Below are 25042 nucleotides of genomic sequence, written 5' to 3' on the forward strand. Positions count from 1 at the left end.
TGAAGGGCCTTGGCCTACCAAGCGACCGCTGCTCAGCCCGAAGGCCTGCAGATTACGAGGTGTCGTGTGGTCAACACGACGAATCCTCTCGGCCTTGGCCTTCTAGACCGTGGCCGTTATCTCACCGTCAGATAGCTCCTCAATTCTAATCACGTAGGCTGAGTGGACCTCGAACCAGCCCTCAGGTCCAGGTAAAAATCCCTGACCTGGCCGGGAATCGAACCCGGGGCCTCCGGGTAAGAAGCAGGCACGCTACTCCTACACCACGGGGCCGGCCTTTGTAAGAAGGAAGCCCCTCATAAATCAAATAAATAGAAGAGGGGGAATGCCATTTGCCAAAGAGCATGTTAGAGAAGACAATGAGTGGTGGAATGACGTTATATTTGCTGATGGGAGTAAATTTAACATATTTCAGTCTGATGGGAGAATAACAGTTTGGCGGCGTCCTAATACTCAGCTTCAAGAGAAAAATCAAAAAGCAACTGTGAAGCATGCCGATGGACATGTAATGGTGTAGGGGTGCATGTCGGCGAAGGGAGTTGGTAAATTGTTTTTTTATTGAGGGTAAAATGGACCACTTTCAATACCTCAGAATACTGAGGGACAATATGAAAAAGAGTTCCGAAAAGATGGGGATTGGTAAACATTTTAAGTTTCATCAAGATAAAGACCCAAAGTGTATGGCCCGGAATGTAAGGATGTGGTTATTATTTATTTGCCTAAAATGCTTCATATTCCCCTTCAATCACCGAACTTGAATGTGATTGAGAGTCTTTGGGACAAACTTGATAAAGAAATAAGAAAAAACAACAATCACATCTAGAGAACAGCTGAAAAATCTACTTCAAGAAGAGTGGCAGAAGATATCTCCCGTTTACGTCCGGAAATTAGTGGAGAGCATGCGAAGTCGACTCGGGGAAGTAATTCAAATGACAGGAAAACCCGCCACTTACTGAATCTTTAGGATCATAAGTAAAAAGGGAAAGTGTTCGAATAATTTTGTGCAATACTGGTTTTGGTTTTGATTTCATTTTTTCATTATTATATTTTCATTGAGGCGGTAGAGGTGGGATCCCTCGCAGAGTCCGAGAGAAAAGCCGAACCTGGAGGGTAAACAGATGATAATAATAATAATAATAATAATAATAATAATAATAATAATAATAATAATAATAATAATAATATTTTCATTGAGAGTGTTAATTAGAAGTGATGGAAATTTGATATTTATATTCCTTACAGAAACTTTTATTTAATTTATATCAGTGCTTTATTATTACTGAAATCAAAATACAAAGGAAAATATAATAAATCATGTCTGTCCGAATAATTATGGGATTCACTGTATGCAAGCAAAGTTAGTTGCATACACTGAAGGAACCACAGAGAAAATCACCGTCTGAGAGAATACCCATTTACTGTTACAAAGGCGCTGTGTGTGCGTGTAATGAAATGGTCAAATTGTGCATGAACAACATATTCCCGTGGCAGTCAATGAAACATGGCATTGAATGATCAGCGGATCACGCGGACACATATTCACAGACTCATACAGCCATCTACCGGCAAATGCAGTAATGAAACACCCACAACATCGTATTTAGCGATTAAATGACTATTGAATCAAATAAAGGACTTTTTGAAATACAAATATCATGAGATGGATTCCTTTCTTTTTCTCGCTTATTAGAACCAATATTCTGGTGATGACAGGATTTTACAGAGCCGTCTATCGGACTAACGTAGAAAGATCTACATAGACAACTCTATCGGGCTGGTATAGAAAGATCAGCGGAGACAACTTTCATAGAGCGATCTGCCGGCGCATATAGTTGATCGGTAGATGCAGAGTGGGTTTCGGCCCTTGGGTTTAGTCCCTTAAGAGGCCACGGCTTGTCCATGGTCCAACAGCTCTGTACTCTGACCGGCCAACCGAGCAGAGGAAAGGTGGCCACGGCTCAAGCGTGGCTCTACACCTCTGCATTCGGGAGACGGGACAGGGGCACGGGGCTGGACTTCACGCCTGGCCCCACCCCTCGGCTGTCCTGAGAATGGTTTTCCGTGGTTTTCCATTCTCCTGCACTAAGGCGAATGCCGGGACAGTTCGTAGGATAGGCCACGGCCGCCCACCCGCTCACCTTCTCCGCACATCTCCTTCACCGTAACAAATCTCCCGACCTGAGAGTCGGCGTAACCGTCTAAGAGGCCCGCCTCCCCCTTCAGGGGAGGAATGAAAACGTTTAGTAGTAGTTGTAGCATATAGTTAACTGCAACGACGTAGGCATCGTATCATTCGAACAAATGACTATTTCACGCAAATAAATAATAGCCTACTTTCTAGTAATCCGGACGTGGAAACCATTCTGTTGATGTATAATTCATAGGAGTTAGTATTGCGGTTTTCTCATAATATTGAGTTATATGTTCAATTTACAGTATATATAATTATATAGATGCTGGCCATCTATTCGCATTGTGGCCTATGGATGCAAGTAAAAGCGTCCTCCCTGAGCCCCAGTTGCGTTATAACCCCGACATTCTCGCATTGTCGCTCCTCCCTTTTTGCGCTTTAACCACTCCCGGCCTTATACGTTCTTCGTGATCTCCTGGGTAACCAGATCATAATAAAAATATACATAATTCGCCTTTAGATATGATAATTAATTAAACCACTGTTGTAATTAGTTTTTCCACGGATAATTCGAAAAAACATTCTCCGAATACTCCAATGACTATCTCACGCAATGTATTGCTGGTGATTATGAATTTGTTGATGATTAATAAAATAAGTGTATCTGAAGCGGTTTCTACCTTCTAGCATCCTACAGTATTTGGCTTAAAAGCATATATCTTCGAAATATTAAAGTGATTGTAAGTTTTTACAATTTTAATATTTAGATTTTAGGGTTTAAATTACATTACCTTAGTGTTCTAAATACGGTATGATCGGTCTGTAAGTAGCAAAATCCCGCCATCTTTCTTAACAGGATGAACATTCAAAGTACTTTAGCAGTAGGGGCATTGCGAACATTATAGGGTGTAGCAGCGGGAGACCACGGGGCACGTAGCCTACGGGATATTATTATGGATGGTATAGCATTACTAGTGAACATGGTTGAGGGATACATAGCATATGTTAGGCAGTAATGTGAGGGTTTTATTTCATCACTCTCTGTTACTAGAAAAACGTCTACTATGGCCTATTCCGAGCTATGCTGTGAATAAAACTATTGCGACAAACGTTGTTGTCAAAACATTTATGAGCACTATTGTATGTAGAATTTAGTAATCAACTCAGAAAACAAGCTAAAAATGATTTCGAGAAAGTTTTATATAAACTATTCAATAATGCAATGTTTCGAAAGACAATGGAAAATCTCCGTAAAAGACTCGATACACGTTTGGTTATTGATTCGAAGATATTGAAGAAACTTTGACAAAAACGTAGTTTTATTGACCGAACCACATATGGGTCTCAACTATCTGCTATTCATATGGCTAAACAAAAAGATATATTCGACAAATATGCTTATATCGGTATGTGTGTACTGGATATTTCGAAAACCCTAATGAATACCTGTCAGTATAACTTCCCGCTTCCCTGTTACGGACTTTAGAGCCTACTAATGTAGGTATATGGTCACCTATTCTTTTATCCACTTGATGCAGACAAAATATGTATACCAAGACAAGTTATAGTTTTTTTGAACATCTAGAGACTTCTGACTACCCCTTGCATCATAAGACCCATTTATCGAAGAACAAGGAAGTGCTTGGAAAAATTAAAGACGAAGCTTGTGCTCGCATTATTGTTATTATTATTATTATTATCATCAGTAGGACTTAGAACAAAAATGTATACGTTAGACATTAACGGATCAGAACTCAGAAAGATTAACGGAATTAAAATGGATGTCGTTAAAAGGGGCATAACCTTGAAGACTACAAGGACTGTTTGATCAACAAGCAACTGGAGAGAACTCCTATGATTAAGCTTCACCTGGTAGCGTCAGTTAAACTAAATAAGACTGAAGTCACCATATGATGATAAGAGGATAGTTGCGAATGATGGGATATCTACTTACGCCCATGGACACTGTGTTGTCTCTAAATTACCTGAATGTGATCAACTGTAGAAATTACAGCTGAGCTATTATCACACTATCATCACAGAAGAAGTTCAAAATAGCCCCCTAAACACCTTCCTACATCTATTATCTTCAGGCCCGTACCCCTGCTTAAGCCCTCCTCTAGCATATGGTGGACTGAACAGGTATAATATTGCAGAATCTTTAATAACATCCTTACCCTCATGGTTTTAACTCCTCCATTAGCTGTAGATCCAGTCTCGAGTCCGGATAAATGAGGTAAGACATCCTAAATAGTACACAATTTTAAACGTAGTAGCCCCTGCACTCACTCCTCCTCCTCCGCAATTGACATACATTTTTGTATGAGACGATTGTATGTCTTACGCCTCTCTGCGCCAGCTAATCTTGTAAGACCAATAGATGCTGGGTCACAAGTTTTGAGACCCTGAGGTAGCCCTGCCACAGCTCTCCAGATTTTGTCCCATAAGAGCAATGTATACTCATTAGCCCTTGTGCCAGGTTAACAGAGTTAGTCCCATAAGACCAATAGGTCATGGATTACAAGTTGTGTGACGCTGAGGTAGCTCTAAGTCAGCTTCCCAGAGTTAGTCCCTAAGAAGAATAGGTCCTAGGTTATAAGTTGTGAGACTCGGATGTAGGCCTGAGCCAGCTCTCCAAAGTTAGTCCCACAAGAACAATGTTTCACCATTAGCCCCCGTGCCAAGTTCACAGAGTTGGTCCCATAAGACCAATAGGTCCTAGGTTAGAAGTTGTGAGACCCTGAGGTAGCCCTAAGCCAGCTCCCAGAGTTAGTCTCGTAAGATCAATAGCTCCAATGTTACAAGTTGTGAGAACCTGACGTAGCCCTGAGCCAGTTCCCCAGAGTTAATCGCAAAAGTCCAATAGGTCCTAGATTACAAGTTGTGAGACCCTGAGGTAGACCTGTATCAACTTCCCAGAGTTAATCTCATTAGACCAATAGGTCCTATGTTGCAAGATATAAGACACTGAGGTAACCTGTGTCAGCTCCTCAGAGTTAGTTCCGCGAGAGCAATATATCACTATTAGCCCCTGCAACAAGTTCACTGCGTTTGTCACGTATGACCAATGTAGAGTGGCCATCTTGCCTCACAAGCTATAGCACAGCTCCTCAGAGTTATCCCCATAAGAGCAATGTATCGCCTCTAGCCCCCTGTGCCAGCTTCGGCTAAATTCACTACTTAGGGTTGTACGTTACTTACTTTCTGTTTCGGCTGTACTCATTTTCGTCCCACACCCTCACCGTCCCCTGTAATGAACGGTAATTGAGCAGTGTACTGAACTCTCTCTCTCCAAAGAACAACATCGAAACATTTCCCTTCGAAAGGCTTGTGTTGTGAAGAAATGTTTGTATTTGTTGGTGGTGCATGTGTTTTTTCATTGAAGGGAATAGGAATAACGCGTTTATCAATCATGAATATTGTTTGATATTCCACGTTGTTTTTTTTGTACACTTGTAATGAACTTCACTGTAGTAACATGGGGATGGTCCAGGACTTGACGTAAGATGCTTGATATGGATGTGGAAGAGCATAGAGTAAATCACTAAAAGTCTCTTCACAAAGCTGGGCTGAGTGGCTCAGACGGTAAAACACTGACCTTCTGAGCATATGTTGGTGGATTCGATACGCTCAGTCCGGTGGTCTTTTACGGTGTTCAGATACGCCAGCCTCGTGTGGGCAGATTTACAGGAACTTAAACGGATGCCTGCGCGACAAATTTCTGGTACACCGCCGTCTCCAGAAATCGTCATATAGTTAGTTGGACGTAAAACTAATAATGTTATTATTAATTACCTCTACCGAAACCGATTACCTTTGCTTGGGCACTGAGGCTTGCACCCCTGGCAGACAGCAAATTCAATATCCGTAGTCGGCTGTCCTAAAAATAGGTCTCGCTAATTTTCCTTTTCAATTCAAGGTGAATACTGGAATGTTGCCTTTCAATGGTCTCTGTCGCTTTTTACTCAAGTTTCATGACATTTCAGACTTAATCTTAATGTTAGGCACTGTAGCTCTCCTCTCCACTTGTGGTCCTGTCATGGATAACAATTTTTGCAGGTATTTTAATATGACAGTGACTCAGTCAGGTCTTTTGGCGACGATGGGACAGGAAAGGACTAGGCCTAGGAAGGAAGTAGCCGTGACCTTAATTAAGGAGCAGCTCCACCATTTGTCTGGTGAGAAAATGGAAAACCACGGAAAACCAACTTCAGTGCTGATAACGGTGAGGTCCGAACCCACCACCTCATGAATGCAAGCTCCCAGGTACGAAACTAAATTGCGAAGGCAACTCACTCGATCGTGGAAAATATCCAAGATACCTCCGTTTAGTGCAGTGAGAGGTATGATCGTAGGCAGAGTTCGACGGAGAAACCGAACTTGTAAGATAAACAACAGTGACCTTCTCTGTGGTTTTACTTCTTTCTAGATTTACTAAAACGTTTACTGTTCTGCCGTGCTTTGTGATATCCGTTCCATTAGAGGATTGAAAGTCAAAGTTGAGCAGTTCGACTGTCGACCGCGGCTGTTCTCCGCGCAGATCTTTCTCGGGATCTACCGCACTTACTCCAATCATGCACACCTGTACAGAACCACTATAATACAGGTTAATCGCTTCCATATAGGCCATGAAAGCTTGTGGAGAAGTAAAGCAAGAAAGCTTGTAGTTTTACATGACTTGATATCGTGATCATAATCATTGGACCTCCAGTTTTACAAGGAATTTGATCCAGAGGAGCACGATTTTGAATGTTAAAAACCGCGGCTGCCTTAGTGAGAAGTTGGTGAGTACGCCCTTTGGGAGGAAAGAGCTTCCGCTGTTTATAATCTCTGCGCTAAGAGGCTCTAGCCCCAGCAATTGACCTTGTACTCATTTGTGCTGTACGCTGAGTGAACCATGCGTCATATTACCTTTTGTTCTTTGCTATTTGTTTTACGTCACACCAGCACAGACAGTTCTTATGGTGACGAAGGATAGGAAAAAGGCCAGGACTGGGAAGGAAGTAACCGTGGCATTAATTAAGGTACTGTGACAGTGGGAGACCATGGAAATCTTTCTTCAGGGCCACCGAAAGTGGGATTCGAATCAACTATCTCTCGAACGGAAGCGCACAGCTATGTGACGCAAACCGCTTAGCCACTCGATCGGTTCATGCAAATTTCCTCGGCTTCCTGACAGGATTCGAGCCCAGGTCCTTCCAGGAGAACTGAGCGCAGCCTTACCAACTCGACTAGATGGCCTTCTTAGTACAGGTTAACGGACTACGTAGTTACTAGACCCTAAGTGAAGCAATAACAGTAACTTCTACTCTCCTCGCAAAAACCTTTGGAAATTCTATTAAATTGAACTTGCAAGGTTCGAATGGGAATCTTCGGATTTCAGGAGGTGCGAAACTTCGGGTTATTTTTATTTATTTATTTATTTATTTATTTATTTATTTCCTTGATGTCAGTTTAACGTCGCACTGACTCGGACAGATCTTATGGCGACGATGAGATGGAACAGGACTAGGACTGGGAAGAAAGAGACCGTTGCCTTTATCAGGTTACAGCCCGAGCATTTGCTTGGTGTGCAAATGGGAAAACACAGAAAATATTCTTCAGTGTTGCCGACAGTGGTGTTCAAACCCACCGTCTTCCTAATACCAGCTAAGAGCTTCACGGTAATGAAATGAAATGAAATGTCGGATGGCTTTTAGTGCCGGGATATCCCAGGATGGGTTCGGCTCGCCAGGTGCAGATCTTTCCATTTGACTCCCGTAGGCGACCTGCGCGTCGTGATGAGGATGAAATGATGATGAAGACAACACATACACCCAACCCCTTGCCATTGGAATGAACCAATTAAGGTTAAAATCCCCGACCCGGCCGGGAATCGAACCCGGGACCCTCTGAACCGAAGGCCAGTACGCTGACCGTTCAGCCAACGAGTCGGACAGCTTCACGGTGCGAACCGCGAAGTCAACTCTCTCGGTTTTTACATATTTATAAACTGTAGGTTCGGAATATTCGTAATTAGGAAATCTGGAATATCTACACGGTCACAGCGTTCAGATCATCATCATCATCATCATCTGTTTACCCTCCAGGTTCGGTTTTTCCCTCGGACTTAGCGAGGAATCCCACCTCTACCGCCTCAAGGGCAGTGTCCTGGAGCTTCAGACCCTTGGTCGGGGGATACAACTGGGGAGTATGACCAGTACCTCGCCCAGGCGGCCTCACCTGCTATGCTGAACAGGGGCCTTGTGGAGGGATGGGAAGATTGGAAGGAAGAGGGAAGGAAGCGGCCGTGGCCTTAAGTTAGGTACCATCCCGGCATTCGCCCGGAGGAGAAGTGGGAAACCACGGAAAACCACTTCCAGGATGGCTGAGGTGGGAATCGAACCCACCTCTACTCAGTTGACCTCCCGAGGCTGAGTGGACCCCGTTCCAGCCCTCGTACCACTTTTCAAATTTCGTGGCAGAGCCGGGAATCGAACCCGGGCCTCCGGGGGTGGCAGCTAATCACGCTAACCACTACACCACAGAGGCGGATAGCGTTCAGATATTGTTATAAATTCGAGTCAAAACCTCATTTTGGCAGTAATAATTTTGCACATTTTAACTTACGAGCATAGCACATAAGGCGTAGTGTGTAATGACGCAGCGGCGAGCGATTCACTCTTCAATGACTAAGTAAATGACCCATGCAAAACCATACGATGAATTTCCGAGAAGTGTCTCGTGGGACATTACATAATGATGCAACCTTATGCTGAGTTATGTGCGTAACATAAAGCACGAGACTGTTGGCATGATGGATGTAAGTGGGGGAGGTAAGAAGATGTCAGACGCATTCCCTGGCTGCCGCACAGAACAAACTAGTAACCACATCTGGGTCGCTGCGCAGCTGCTCTGTTCGAACTACTCTTGTACTGCGAAATGCCCTTCCATAGAACTAGTGACATGGTCTGTGATACCTGTTGAGTTCAGGGTAAGCGTTCAAGGTTAAGTCTTCAGAATTACGACTATCTTTCATTTCTTGCAGCTAGACGTGCGTTACAAGAACAAATAATAGTTCTGCAAATCACAAATTCCGCTATGTCGACGTACCTTGACCTTATTTTTACTTCGGAATTCATTTGGCCTGAAAATAGTTCTGTAGTACACATGAAAATATTTTACTATAATTTCGAGCAAACAAGCTGTTTGCGCATATAGATACAAATATAATAGAGTTAGAAATGGCTGTGGTAGTAAGGAGAAATTGAAGGAACTTACTAGAAAATTGAATCTAGCAAAGAAGGCAGCTAAGGATAACATGATGGCAAGCATAATTGGCAGTCATACAAATTTTAGTGAAAAATGGAAGGGTATGTATAGGTATTTTAAGGCAGAAGCAGGTTCCAAGAAGGACATTCCAGGAATAATTAATGAACAAGGGGAGTGTGCATGTGAGGATCTTCAAAAGGCAGAAGTATTCAGTCAGCAGTATGTAAAGATTGTTGGTTACAAGGATAATGTCGAGATAGAGGAAGAGACTAAGGCCAAAGAAGTAATAAAATTTACGTATGATAACAATGACATTTACAATAAGATACAAAAGTTGAAAACTAGAAAAGCGGCTGGAATTGATCAGATTTCTGGGGATATACTAAAGACAATGGGTTGGGATATAGTACCATATCTGAAGTACTTATTTGATTATTGTTTGGCCGAAGGAGCTATACCAGATGAATGGAGAGTTGCTATAGTAGCCCCTGTGTATAAAGGAAAGGGTGATAGACATAAAGGTGAAAATTACAGGCCAGTAAGTTTGACATGCATTGTATGTAAGCTTTGGGAAGGCATTCTTTCTGATTATATTAGACATGTTTGTGAAATTAATAACTGGTTCGATAGAAGGCAATTCGGTTTTAGGAAAGGTTATTCCACTGAAGCTCAACTTGTAGGATTCCAGCAAGATATAGCAGATATCTTGGATTCTGGAGGTCAAATGGACTGTATCGCGATTGACATGTCTAAAGCATTTGATAGGGTGGATCATGGGAGACTACTGGCAACAATGAGTGCAATTGGACTAGACAAAAGAGTGACTGAATGGGTTGCTATATTTCTAGAAAATAGATCTCAGAGAGTTAGAGTAGGTGAAGCTTTGTCTGACCCTGTAATAGTTGAGAGGGGAGTTCCTCAGTGCAGTGTTATCGGACCTTTATGTTTTCTTATATATATAAATGATATGAGTAAAGGAGTGGAATCGGAGGTAAGGCTTTTTGCGGATGATGTTATTCTCTATAGAGTGATAAATAAGTTACAAGATTGTGAGCAACTGCAACGTGACCTCGAAAATATTGTGAGATGGACAGCAGGCAATGGTATGTTGATAAACGGGGCTAAAAGTCAGGTTGTGAGTTTTACAAATAGGAAAAGTCCTCTCAGTTTTAATTACTGCGTTGATGGGGTGAAAGTTCCTTTTGGGGATCATTGTAAGTATCTAGGTGTTAATATAAGGAAAGATCTTCACTGGGGTAATCACATAAATGGGATTGTAAATAAAGGGTACCGATCTCTGCACATGGTTATGAGGGTGTTTAGGGGTTGTAGTAAGGATGTGAAGGAGAGTGCATATAAGTCTCTGGTAAGACCCCAACTAGAGTATGGTTCCAGTGTATGGGACCCTCACCAGGATTACCTGATTCAAGAACTGGAAAAAATCCAAAGAAAAGCAGCTCGATTTGTTCTGGGTGATTTCCGACAAAAGAGTAGCGTTACAAAAATGTTGCAATGTTTGGGTTGGGAAGAATTGAGAGAAAGAAGAAGAGCTGCTCGACTAAGTGGTATGTTACGAGCTGTCAGCGGAGAGATGGCGTGGAATGACATTAGTAGACGAATAAGTTTGAATGGCGTCTATAAAAGTAGGAAAGATCACAATATGAAGATAAAGTTGGAATTCAAGAGGACAAACTGGGGCAAATATTCATTTATAGGAAGGGGAGTTAGGGATTGGAATAACTTACCAAGGGAGATGTTCAATAAATTTCCAATTTCTTTGAAATCATTTCGGAAAAGGCTAGGAAAGCAACAGATAGGGAATCTGCCACCTGGGCGACTGCCCTAAATGCAGATCAGTATTGATTGATTGATTGAACCAGAAGTGTCTTCGTTTGATCAGGCCATAACGATTAAAAACATATTTGCGTGCAACCATTTAGACTTTTGGTGAATACACAAATTGATAAGGATGAGATTCATTTTTGTCATATTTAACTACTAAACGCTAGAAATAATTCTCTCCACAGATCGTCTTCCAAATATCAAATCCACTGTAAGTTTCGGAATGGAAACCTTTCGGAACAGTTCTCAAGTAATCAGTTTGCAGTTCTCATTTATGCATTCCTGAGCGTAACATCACGGTTATTATGCGTCACTATTATGACGCATTACTACATACGTTACATGACTACATCATCATTATTATTACTATTATTATTATTAATTAATTTGGAGATATATCGGTGGCAATGCTTTCTTACAGTAGTATAACAAAGAAGTAACATTATTACATATCAAAGAAACAAAAATACAACAAACAATTACAGGAAGGAACAACTGTTGCAAGAAATTATATTGAAATGAGAAATTTCATAAGGCGAAAAATTCACGATATCAGAAGAATAAAAGAGAAATTGTACATTCCAACAAGAACCAAAACAAAATTCATAATTAAAAATTACGTTCGAGTTGTAGAACAAAACCAATAAAACCACTAGCATAAAAATGAACATAAATGCAGACTAGCACAAGCAAGAAAGACATTTCTTTAAAAAAATATTAGCTCATTTCGAATATTGATATAGGAATTAGAATGGTGTTTTTGAAGACTTTTGCCTGGTGCGTGCTACTATATGTAAGTAAAACATGGATGATAACTAGTTCGGAAAGAAAGAGAATATAAGCTTTTGAAATGTGGTGGTACAGAAGAATGCTGAAAGTGAGACGGGAAGATCGAATCACGAATGAAAAGATACTGCATGGAATTGGTGAGAGGAGATCGATGTGGGCTAATTTGACTAGAAGAAGAGAGAGAATGATATGACCCATTTTAAGGTACATAGGACATGTTCAGTTTGTTTTCGAGAGAAGTGCAGGCGGTTAAGAACGGTAGAGGTAGACCGAGGTATGAATATGACAAGCAGATAAAAACAGATGTATGATGTAGTAGTTACTTGGAAATGAAACTTTTAGCACAGCATAGGGTGTGATGAAGTGCTGCATCAAACAAGTCTATGGGCTGATGACTCAAACAAAAACAAAAGTATATTTAAATTTACCAAATTATGAATTCGATTCAGGTGAAGACTGACATTTTTGTTAACAATTCGTTGACGTAACATGATAAATCTAGTATGGGTAGTATGTTTATATCCTTCGTTATACTCTTCGCATTACATTCATATGTTATGAACCTCCATTGCTTCGAGAGTAATATTAAAGGAACTATAGTGCGGACGACTAAACCAGCTCAACGTAGGTTTCATTGACATTCTTTCATATACGTGTTGGCCTCCCTATAACATCACCAAGCACTGTGCGTGATGTGGGAGTCAACCTTTGTAAACCAAAGAGAACTGTAGAGGAACACATTTGAAAGTCAGCTGTTAAATACAGTAGTACCACTGGTATAAACCGACTTACATCTTACAATTCTTACATTGATGCATGGCATAAATCTTGCTTTGTGTCACGGGACGCTTCGTGAGTTAAACCCGGGTCGTTATAAAATATTCAAGAAATAATATTTGATGTTTACTAAAATTTGTCGTAATGTTCCTTTTCTTCTTCTGTCCTTTTTCCCCACATCCCATTGCAAGGGGTGGGGCGTGTGTCGCAGGTGCGTACTGTGTCGCTAACGTGGATGGGGTCCTGTTTTACGGTCGGACGCCCTTCCTAATGCCAACACTATGAGGAGGGATGTATTTACTCTTGCGTCTTTTGTGGTTCTTGGTAGTGTGCAATGTTGTGCATGAAGAGGAATGCATTGGGACAAACACAAACACCCACGCCCTGTCGTAATTAAAATCCTCAAACTAAACTAAACTAAACTAACCTAACCTAAGACCCTCTAAAACGAAAAACAATAATCACAATCATCACCTCTGAACCGAAGGCACCAACGATGACTATACAGGCAAGGAGCCGGACTGATATTTGTCATTTGATCTTAATCAGAATAATATTGTAAACAAATCATAGCATGTTGCCATATGAGTTAAATCCAAGTAGTCTCACTATTACTCCATGGGACAGTACCAAACAGCAGTGAAAGTGAGAACATTAAATTTATTTCATACAAATTCTAGAACTGAGTCCATTGCATAATTACACGAGTTATTACACGAGCGCTTTCTTTATTTATTAAACATAACAGGCGATTAGCCCCGATACATGCTCACAATGCCCCTTTCCATGCACAGACAACTACAAAAGAAAAGAAACACGAGAATGCTTGGGCATGCCATGAGGTCCATCAGATACTCCGGAAACGTGACGCTCCCAAGGGAGGGTCACTACGGCAGTCATCCTCAGTCCCTACACCACTGCATAGTTGAAATTTGTGTTGACACATTGAATGCTGGAAGAGAGACACTGTAGTTGAGAAGAACTGGAGTGTAGTTCGAAGTTGGTAACACGTGAAAAATAAGCTAAAGTGATGATAATTATAATGATTACGATTGCTTTAATAAAGAACTGGAATCAGAGATAAGGCTTTAAGCGGAAGACATTATACTGTATAGAGTAAGAAATAAGTTACAGGATTGTGAGTGACTGCAAAAAGGACCTCAACAATGCTGTGAGATGGACAGCATACAATGCTATGATGGTAAAGGGGGGTAAAAAGTTAGGTTGAGTTTCACCAAGAGGGAAAGTCCTCTAAGATTTAACTACTGCGTTGATGGGGTGAAAATACCGCATAAGGATCACTGCAAGTACCTAGGTGTTATTACAGTATAAGGAAAGATCTTCATTGTGGTAATCACATTAATAAGGTTGTAAATAAAGGTTACAGATCTCTTCATATAGTTATGAGGGTATTTAGCGCTCAAACACACGCGTATGGGGTGGAATCCACCCCAGGTCATTTTATTTCCTAGTGAAATGTACAAATAACTTTCCTTGCTCTCTCCGCTCTTATATCTTTCTGGCTGGATCCCCGCAGAAAGAGTCATTCTTACATAATCTATCTTAAAATCTCCAATTAATACAGTAATTCATATTTTACAATGCAATGATATGTGGTGTGGAAAGCACCCCAACGCGTGTGTCTGCGTTCTAAGATTTGGCGCGTGTGCTTGAGGGTTAGGGGTTGTAGTAAGATGTAAAGAAGAGGGCATATAAGTCACTGGTAAGACTGCAATTGAAGTATGCGTCCAGTGTATGGAACACTCAGCAAGAATACCGGTACTTGATTCGAGAACTGAAAATAATCCAAAGAAAAGCAGCACGGTTTTTACTGGGTGATTTCCGACAAAAGAGGAGAAGTACAAAAATGTTGCAAACTTCTGTCTGCAAAGACGGGAGTGAGGAGACGAGACGTTTGACTAAGCAGTATATTCCGAGTGGTAGTGGAGAGTGATGGCGTGGAATTACATTAGTGAATGATTAAGATTGAGTGGTGTTTTTAAAAGTGGGATGGATCACAATATGAAGACAAATTTGGAATTCAAGAGTACAAATTGGGGCAAATATTCGTTTACCGGTATAGGAAGATGAGTTAGGGATTGGAATAATTTACCAAGGGAGATGTTCAATAAATTTCCAACTTCTTTGAAATTATTTGAAAAAACTAGATGTACAACTGATAGGCAATCTGCCACCTGGCCGACGGCCTTCAATGCAAACTAATTGATGATTGATCGAATGGGCTAAAAAGTTCAAGGTCATGGGTCTAAAATAATCGAGTATAATGCTTGAAGGGCTCCTCCTCATTCCATGTTCCATGGAATATATACCATTGTTTTACCGAAGCAATGCGGGTCGCTTACGGGCGTCAAATCAAAAGACCTGCATCTGGTGAGCCGAACTTGTCCTTGGGCACTCCCGGCACTAAAAGCCATACGCCATTTCATTTTACTGAAGCAATTACGGATAACACTCAGAATCAACAACGTAGGTTTTCAAACAACAACAACACACACACGAATACAGTGCTAGTAATAGTGTATGAAGCAACAACGACGATATTCTTAACCGATTCTCTTCTCTTGGATCCATCTAAGTGTACCGAGCTCGATAGCTGCAGTCGCTTAAGTGCGGCCAGTATCCAGTATTCGGGAGATAGTGGGTTCGAACCCCACTGTCGGCAGCCCTGAAGATGGTTTTCCGTGGTTTCCCATTTTCACACCAGGCTGTAACTTAATTAAGGCCACGGCCACTTCCTTCCCACTCCTAGCCCTTTCCTGCCCTATCGCCGCCATAAGACCTATCTGTGTCGGTGCGACGTAAAGCAACTTGCAAAAAAAAAAATTGCATCTAAGTGTAAGAAGAATGGTGCTGTGATGGCCCATTTCGCTAACCATCCAGTTAAGGTCGGTTACGATCCTGTTTATGAACGCCAAGACGCTGCGAACCGGTCACTGGTCTAGTGGCACTCCCTGAGCAAAATAAACTTCAGTAATGTTGTGTTTCTTTCATTAATGAATAAAATGGTGAAATCACTTACCATATGTTTATGTCGGTTATTACAGAAGGGATAACTTTCAGTGTTGCTTGTTTTTAGTTAACATGGTAACTTGGGCTTTTCATTCGGTCAACGCGTGATTTTTTCAGATTGTTTGCATAAGTGGACATTTCTTTAAAAAGGCACACGTTATTGAAGTAAAACATAAAATAAATCACATCAATTGCTTTGAAGGTACAATGGAGAACATACAAGGATAGAAAAAATAAGCACCTGGAAGAGAAAGACATATATCTGGCAATATCGTGGTTCTCAAATGGAATAAAACCAGAAGGTACATCACAACTAGTATTAGGATGCGCTTCAATAATAATAGATTCCCCAGTGACCTCTATAGCTAAAACATAGTGAATTATCCGTTCTCTGTAGATGATGGAACTACTAGTGGAGATATTAAACACTCTGTTCTTAGCCTCCAGTTGATTCAGAAAACAAGAGAAGACTTTCGATGTCCAAAAACTAACCAAGAAGAAGAAGAAGAGAAGACTTTCATAAAACCAACAGGGGAACATAAACGGGAGTTCCCGGCGTGACACTTTGATACAGTTGATAGTTGTCGTAACTCCCTCTTGTACGAAACTGACAAAGGGCCATCCGACGAAGAGTTATGCGACTGCTTAAAATCAGTCAAACGTAATTAAAAACATCTCTGTTTTGAGATTTAGCTGTTCACTTAAATGTGGCGTGCATACCCACAAGACGTGGAAAAAGTTAACACTCATCCTTGGTTTTGCAGTATCTTCAGAAGTTTTACCTTGATAGCAAAGAATAGATACGATAGTTGCAAGTAAAATTGAGGGCACATTATAATTAGGGGTAGATTTGATTGATATTTCGACTGATTATACGTGCAAAATAACTGGAGATATTTGCGGAATTCACATTGGTGCACTCATCAGGATACAAGAGTGGGACAGCTAAGATACCAGACAGTCCGCTTTATTTAAATAATTTGGAAGAAAAATTCTGGTAACACGACGTCTGCAACCAAAGACCTGCATGTTTGGAAGTACCTTTTATGGTCTTTGAACTCAGGTGACTTTTTAAGAAGAAAGTACCTACATATCACACAAAACAGCCCTTTTCTCCGTAATCGTCTTCTAATACAGTCTTTTTTTTTCTAGTTGCTTTCCGTCGCACCGACTTAGATAGGTCTTATGGCGACGATGGGATGGTCAAGGCCTAGGAGTTGGAAGGAAGCGGCCGTGGCTTTAATTAAGGTACAGCCCCAGCATTTGTCTGGTGTGAAAATGGGAAGCCACGGCAAACCATCTTCAGGTCTGCCGACAGTGGGATTCGAACCCACTATCTCCCGGATGCAAGCTCACAACCGCGTGACCCTGACCGCACAGCCAACTCGCCGGTCTAATACAGTTAAGACAGGACCCTACGATAGTATCGTGTAGGGAATTTTTGACATGAATATGTCTTATGGCTGGGAGTCGTCTTGTAACGCGACAAAATGTATGGTGGAAATGACGTCACATTACTCGTTACCGCAGGCCTTGTTCTCCAAAGATGAAAGACATATTCATGATCATTAGCTTTTGTGACGAGAAAAGTTTCTTTTTAAGTCCAATGCAGTGTAGAAACTCGACGTGACATCGTTTCACAAATGTGTACATTTTGCGGATTCTAATCGTATATGATATACCATATTACTAGATTTGCTTACTGTGGTTCGTTAGTAAATACCTAACTGTTTTCCACCCGTCATTGACGAGTTAGTTAGTACTGCTATCTAGTGGTGGGGACAGGCAACAGAAGGGACAGATCACACCTCAACAAACAACAATAATAAGTCAATATAATGTTCTTTTTCACAAATTTTAGTAGATTAGCACATTGTAGGCCGTCATATTTTGTTTCCTTCCGGCGCGGTGATAGTAGGACTTTCGAGGTCTAGGCTATCAACCTCTCATTCTTCGAGCCATCGTACCCTCACGTTTTTCTTATCCTTTCGATAGCCATCTTCATTATATTCTTAATCGATAGGCTCTAATGACCACGTGGTTTCGCAGCGATGCTTGCCGTTGATGGACATATAATACAAATTAAATTCGTGAATATTTCGTCCAGAAAAATTGTATTAGATATAAAAAATTAGATATAGGATTTCCTATCATTTGTGTTACGTGCACGTTTTTGCATACAGTATGTCTGGAAAGTTCATATATCCGTACACAAACTTCATTGTTACTACTGTAATTTCATTTAAGAATGAACTTTCGGTTAGTTTTCCAAGAGTCCCTATGTGCTCCATCACTTCCCTATACTATTCTTGCGCGTTGGCAATTGTCATGTATCCACACACTTGCTATCAAACCCTTCTCAACAGAAAGCGAATAATTCTTCCTTTATTTGTTGGCAATTTGTGATTAAACCATACAGCCAGCAGCATTTATTTTATACTTATCTTTCTAAATTTTTATTTGCATGAAATTGTTTTTCTGTAAGAATCTGAGAAAGATAACCTCAACACAGGAAATTAGCTTCTGCCTGTACAAGAAACACACAAAGTAACAGTTTACATAAATCAAATTTCTAGATTAGTGCCTCTGAGATACTGGATTACTGACAGGTAAATATTTCTGTCTTAAAAAGATAGGAGCGCAGAATTCGATGTCGGAAACTGCTATTGAAGTATGCCTAGTCATTTTATGAAAGCCTCCTGTTGCTTTCGAAATCTAATGAAGGCTAAGAACAGATGGTTAATGTCTCCAATAATGTTCCCGTTAGATGCACAGAACGGAAAGTTTGCTACATTTATGCAGTAGAGATGACTTGGAAAGCTACCATAATTAAAGCGCATCCTAATCATTGATGACATATATTTTCTATTTTTATTCCATTTTGAGAATCATGGGTTGGCTGGAGGATATTGTTGTATTGTCGAGTAATAGTGGCCTCGAATATTCTTGATGCTGTCCATTCTTGATTCCACTGTGCATGTGCCAGTTGCTATGTTCGTGGAACTAAATCGGGAAGATGTAAAAGCAGGTTCTCTATTCTCTTACGCGGTACATCTTTCTTCGGAAGTTGGTCCATTATGCTCGATATCGTGTCGAGAAGGGATCTATGTAAAATAGGTGGAAGTTCCACGTCTTCCTAAATCAGCAGTCAGTTTGAAGATGTTAGTAACGTGAATAAGGGTAGTTTGTGATTTGAGAGGTTCTTTAGGGTTGATAGGACACTTGGAGTTAGATAAAATAACCCGTTATTACGTATGAATTAATATGGCGTGTTTCAGGGCTTGGGCGAATTTCTGCGGGGTTTAAAGATGTATCAAAAGTAAGCGTGAGTGAACTCAAGAGCATCGGTATGATCGACTCTCATATCCTACCAAAACGTACGCAGCTCTGTCAGTTAGTAGACAATCGGGGTGAGTATAATTTCAAACAAGAGATAACTCCCCTGATTACCTACACCAAACACGCAGATATCATACCTCTAGAATTACAAAAAGTGAAACAGATCAACATTCACGAACTTTCCTTCTGGCAATGCTTGAGAAAAATGAGGCGCATCATTTATTAGCAGCAGATGAAGTTTTGGAGCAGTCAGAATAAATTTGTGTTGCAGTGGGCCAATTACTTTGGATGAATTCATTTCCGATTTGTTGAGCACGGAGATTGGATGATCCGTACTCCATTTTGTTTACACATATATTCTGTTTTATTCCATTTGGAAAACCATGGGTTGTCTGGAGAGTATTGTTGTATTATCGAGTAATAGTGGCCTCGGATATTCTGGATGCTGTCCATTCTTGATTCCACTGTGCATGTGCCAGTTGCTATATTCGTGGAACTAAATCGGGAAGATGTAGATAAGTTTTGGCAGGATATGAGAGTCGATAATGCCGATGCTCTTGAGGAGGAATTTATCCGATAGTAGCTTTCTTCGGATATGAAGTGGCATTTCTGAAATTTCTAACAGAAGAGCATTAGTGGGGGATGATTTCATAGCTCCCAAAGAAATTCGTAAACAACGCTACTGAACTGCATCCAGTTTATGAATCTGACTTTTTGTTACTAGAATGGTAGAGTATGCTGCCATAATATATTTTGTTAGTACTAGAGAAAGATATAGAGTCAGAGGTATCAGCACCTTGCCATGTTCATGTTAGGAGATAAAGTTTATGGACGGACTGTTCTGTTTTAGTAGTCAGATCTGGTATATGGGCCGGCCAAGATAGACGAAAATCATATATTTCACCGTAGACTTCACCACAAGTTATTATCTCCAAGGATCATGTTGTACAATGATTATTTCATCCTCCTGGGAGTAAATATCTTTGCTGTGAATTTCCTGACGGAAAGCTCCGTTCTATTTTCCAGAACCCATTTTTCCATTTGAAGAAAGGCCATCGGTAAGTTAAGTTTTGTGTCTCCTATTGTCTTCTGCGTACTGAAAAGCAGATGACTGTGGTGGTATTATTTGTTCTAAATTTCGAGAGTACAGAAAATACGCTAACGGGCTACGTACTGATACCTCAGGAAGGCCTTGAAACCTGCATCTTGGTCCTATAAATTAGTGCTGATGTCGGATATATACTCGTCTCATGTGTGTTAAATTATACTGTATATACCTGACACAAATTGACTAGGCATGCCTAAGGGCAGCAGTTTGTTAATAAGAACGAGTATCTGAATATTGTCGTACACTGATGTTATATCGAAAACTAGAGCTATTAAGTACTCATTGTTCTGAAAGGAACACTTAATATCCGTTGTTAGTTTGGCATGATTATCGTAAGTGGAGATTTTATGTTTCTAACTACCATTCTGGACGGTTTTTTGATGCATGATGAGAGTGCTATTGGTCTATAAGAAGATGCTATACTGGGATATCTACCTGCTTGAAGAATAGGGAAAAGATCCACGAAATCAAATCTGTAGGAATGTCTTGTTCGGTCCAAATGCTGTTATTTATCCAAAGAAGAAAGTGCAGTGCTTCGAGTGGGAGATGTTTTTAGCATAGGATAAAGCGCATCATCTATGCCAGAAGAAGTACAGTATTTGTTGTATTCTTGATTGCTATGTTAAGGTCGTTGAGAGTAAATGAAGAACAAAGAAAATGATACCTAAAAGTTATGTCTAATGGTTTAGTAGGATCTTCTGTCGCAAATCGTGCAATTCATTCTAAAAATCCTCCACCCAGGAGTTGCCCGTAAACTTTTGTCGAGTAATGAAGTCTTTATTCCAGGCCAACGCCCGTATCCATGTTGAAACACCGGATCCCGTGAGATCACCGAAGGTAAGCAACATTGGGCCTGGTGAAGATTTAAATGGGTTGCCACGCGCTGTCGATGGGGGTAAGGGAATGGAGGAGCAGAAAAGAACTGGCCACGCTACCGCACGTAAACTCCGGCTCAGGCACACCTCTGCGGAGGTTCGGACCTGCCTTCGGGCAGAATACACCCTTACCTTACCTTACCTTACCTTAGCTTATTCCAAAGACCTATTATTTTCTGCCATATTTCTGTCATGTTTGAGTTCTTATTTAAATGTTCACATAAATGTCTCCAACTGCTTTCCTTCTTTTGTTAGACTACAAAATATCTTGACCCGAGCTGTGACACTTTGATACAGTTGATAGTTGTCGTAACTCCCTTTTGTACGAAACTGACAGAGGGCCATCCGACGAAGAGCTGTGCGACTGCTTAAAATCAGTCAAACGTAATTAAAAAATCTCTGTTTTGAGATTTAGCTGTTTTAGGTTTTGTGACCACAATTAAGGCACATTGACACGTAGGTCAACTGTTAGAAGATCGAAGCACACTTAATTTGCTGTTCTTACCTCCTACTTTCCTCTAGTTACGGCAATCCAGTATAACATCCGAGGTAAATAAATAAAATGTATGCAAATACGTTTCTTTGACTCTAAATATTTACATGTAGATACGTCCCTCTAACCCTAAATCGAAGGCAGCGCCAAAGTTGTTGTCAGGTTAAGAGGAATTTAGCAGCTGTCAGGAGCATACCTCAACTCATAATTCATTTCAGCTTTATAATCACATTTTTGATAGGATATAGGTATCTGAGGGGTGTACACTTTCGGAGCCTGACGTGCACTTAACGTCCTATTCTGGCATTACTGCACTACACTCACAAAATCTAGAACTTATTAAAGTCAACATAAAACTCACTGAATGCGGGGAAGTAAAACAAGGAAATTATGATATGATTGTTTATCACAGCCCAAGACACAAAATTTAGGGAACTTTAGACATTCAGGAATAATGTAATTAACTGTAGGAATTAAACACAGCTGTAATACAGGTGAGCGCATGAATGAATACAATGGGAACACTGAGCTCTGGTTTTCAGTCTGATACTTCACCTGAACTTTTTTCACTGCTTTCTGTACCTTGAGCAGGTGTCATAAGTCCTTCATATATATCGATCGGGTGGTGCCTAGCTGTTATTATACCACTGTGGCAGAGGTCAAGCTGATCTTTCTTCTTCTCTGCACTGATGTGTTGACAACCCTCATATATTTAAAATGAACACTACTCACCGACGACGAATTCCACCGTCATCTGTCCGTTTGTCTTGTGGACTGCCTTGCTTTCTCACTCTACGATCACTCAACCATCACTATTCAGCTGATGCAGTATTTGAAGCCTCAGTGACGTCACTACGACACTACGATTATTCTTCAATGTTCTTACGGCGTCTAGTGCATTCTTCCGTGCATGTGTGTGTGTTTCTCTACGTCACGCCTCCTCCCCAACGGTTATTTATTTCGCCTCGAACCAAGTACTCATCGGAGACGTTTTCCCGGGCCTGCAGGAAAGAGAGCTGCTGCATTTCTGTGCCTAACGTACTTCTACGAGTATTACTGTGTTGGTGTGCCTAAACTTTCTCCAGGAAGAAGCAATCATGATGAGGCATGTTATTCCCGCTTGGGATTTGATTTCCCTTGTTTTGGAATCAAGTGCCTTGCCTTGTATCTTGAAATGGAACTTCATTTCGAACTAAGTGTTGTTCCTAGAGGGACATGTTCGTGAAATTATTCTACTACGTTACCTAACTTCGTACTGAACTTCCGGTTTTGTGGATGATTTCTCTGAATGAAATCAAGTATTTCAACGCAGACGAACATGCTACCCTCCCTCTCTTTATCCCTTTGTTTGAACCTTTCTTCACATTTGTATTATTTTATAATTCTTTGTTCATGTAATATTTCTCTTTTCATCGATGTTATTTCCCATTGGTGTTTTCTGAGTATCTTTCGTAAGTTGTATTAAAATAGCTTCTTCTTCTTCTTCTTCTACCGCTTTTCCCACACTTGTGGGGTCGCGGGTACGAACTGTGTCGCACATGTGAATTTGGCCCTGTTTTATGGCCGGATACCCTTCCTGACGCCAACCCTATGCGGAGGGATGTAATCACTATTGCGTGTTGCTGTGGTGGTTGGTAGTGTAGTGTGTTGTCTGAATATGGAGAGGAAAGTGTTCGGACAAGCACGAACACCCAGTCCAGGAGCCGCAAGACTTAATCAAACCGGATTAAAATCCCCGACCCTGCCGGGAATCGAACCCGGGGTCCTCTGAACCAAAGGCCTCAACGCTTACCATTCAGCCAAGGCGTCGGACTTTTATTATAATTGTTTCTCATTCACGGTTGTGAAGTCTGTATCACTACTTGCAATTCAAACTTAACGTTTAACTTGTAACTAACTTACTTGTTGTTTAGAGATTCTTGGTTATAATTTTATCTCCCGTTCGACTTGAACTGTTGAGGATATGTTGTTAAAATGTATTCAATTTGGAGTATAGTTCTTCTGACATCGGAAACTTCTCCCAATCCTTGCTCTATGATTTTTTTTTTTCTTTTCTCTTCGTTCCCTCTGTTTGGTAAATAAGCATAAACGAAGATGTGCCGGGTATATCATATCATATTTGGGCCTACTCCTTTTTTGTACTATTACCGGGCGGGTTGGCCGTGCGGTTAGGGGCGCGCAGCTGTGAGCTTGCAACCGTGAGATAGTCCGTTCGAATCCCACTGTCAGCAGCCCTGAAAATGGTTTTCAGTGGTTTCCAATTTTACACCAGGCAAATGCTGAGGTTATACCTTAATTAAGGCCACGGCCGCTTCCTTCCCACTCCTAGGCCTTTCCTATCCCATTCTCGCCATGAGACCTATCTGTGTCGGTGCGAGTAGAGCAAATTTAAAAGAAAAGTGTTTGTACTCTCCACTTCAGACCTCTACCACCTGTTCGCGCTTCCACTCTCTTTCTAGTCTTTGACTATTTTTATTGGATAGCCTTCAGGTAACTGTGCATTACTTCGCTACCAAATATAAATTATTACTGTACTTGATGTTTGAGTTTGGTTTCGTCAACATTGCTATCTTGGTGCCAAGCTATTTGGGGAATCTGTTGTTCGACAGTTATTATTATTATTATTATTATTATTATTATTATTATTATTATTATTATTATTATTATTATTATTATTATTATTATTATTATTATTATTATTATTATTGTGGCGGCTCGTACGTTAGAATTGTCTTAATAGACCGTATGTGTTAATGTGGCTACGGATCTTTAAGCTCATGTCATAATTTTGGAAGTTGAGCTAGATAATCTGATTATCCAGCGGTGATCAACCCCCATATATTTATAATACCTGGTTGTGCCAAATCCCCTATACTAGTTGCTAGCGGAACAAAACGCCCATTTCATTCTGCAGCTAACTCTTCTCTTGAAATACTTGGTCGTCGCAGACTGCTACGGCCTCTCGCAGGAAGGACGTGAAAATCTGGTTCATCATGAGTATCTTATACATAAAATTCTAGGGGGTCCGCTGTCAGTAATGTCATTTATTTCGCCGAATTTCTATATACTTATGCGTTTTAGATCAACCCGAGATCATATCAGTAGTTTCTAGCTTTCGTGTCTGTCTGTTTGTCTGTCTCTTTGTCTCTTTGTTCCACCATCACGGGTAAACGGCTGAATAGATCTCAACCAAACTTCATACTAAGAGTCTACTCATTCAGGAGCATGTTTCAACATGCACATTTTTTAAAAATCACCTGACAGACAGGGGTTTTATAGGAAGAATAGAAGAGGTTCCTCAGTTTTCCCTTACACTATTCATTTTATTTCGACCAAACTTTATATGTATCCAGGATCAGGTTGTAACGTTCCAGACGTCACAGTGTAATTATGTTAATTTTATTATA

Source organism: Anabrus simplex, chromosome 2 (assembly GCF_040414725.1).
Source record: "Anabrus simplex isolate iqAnaSimp1 chromosome 2, ASM4041472v1, whole genome shotgun sequence".
NCBI lineage: Eukaryota > Metazoa > Arthropoda > Insecta > Orthoptera > Tettigoniidae > Anabrus > Anabrus simplex.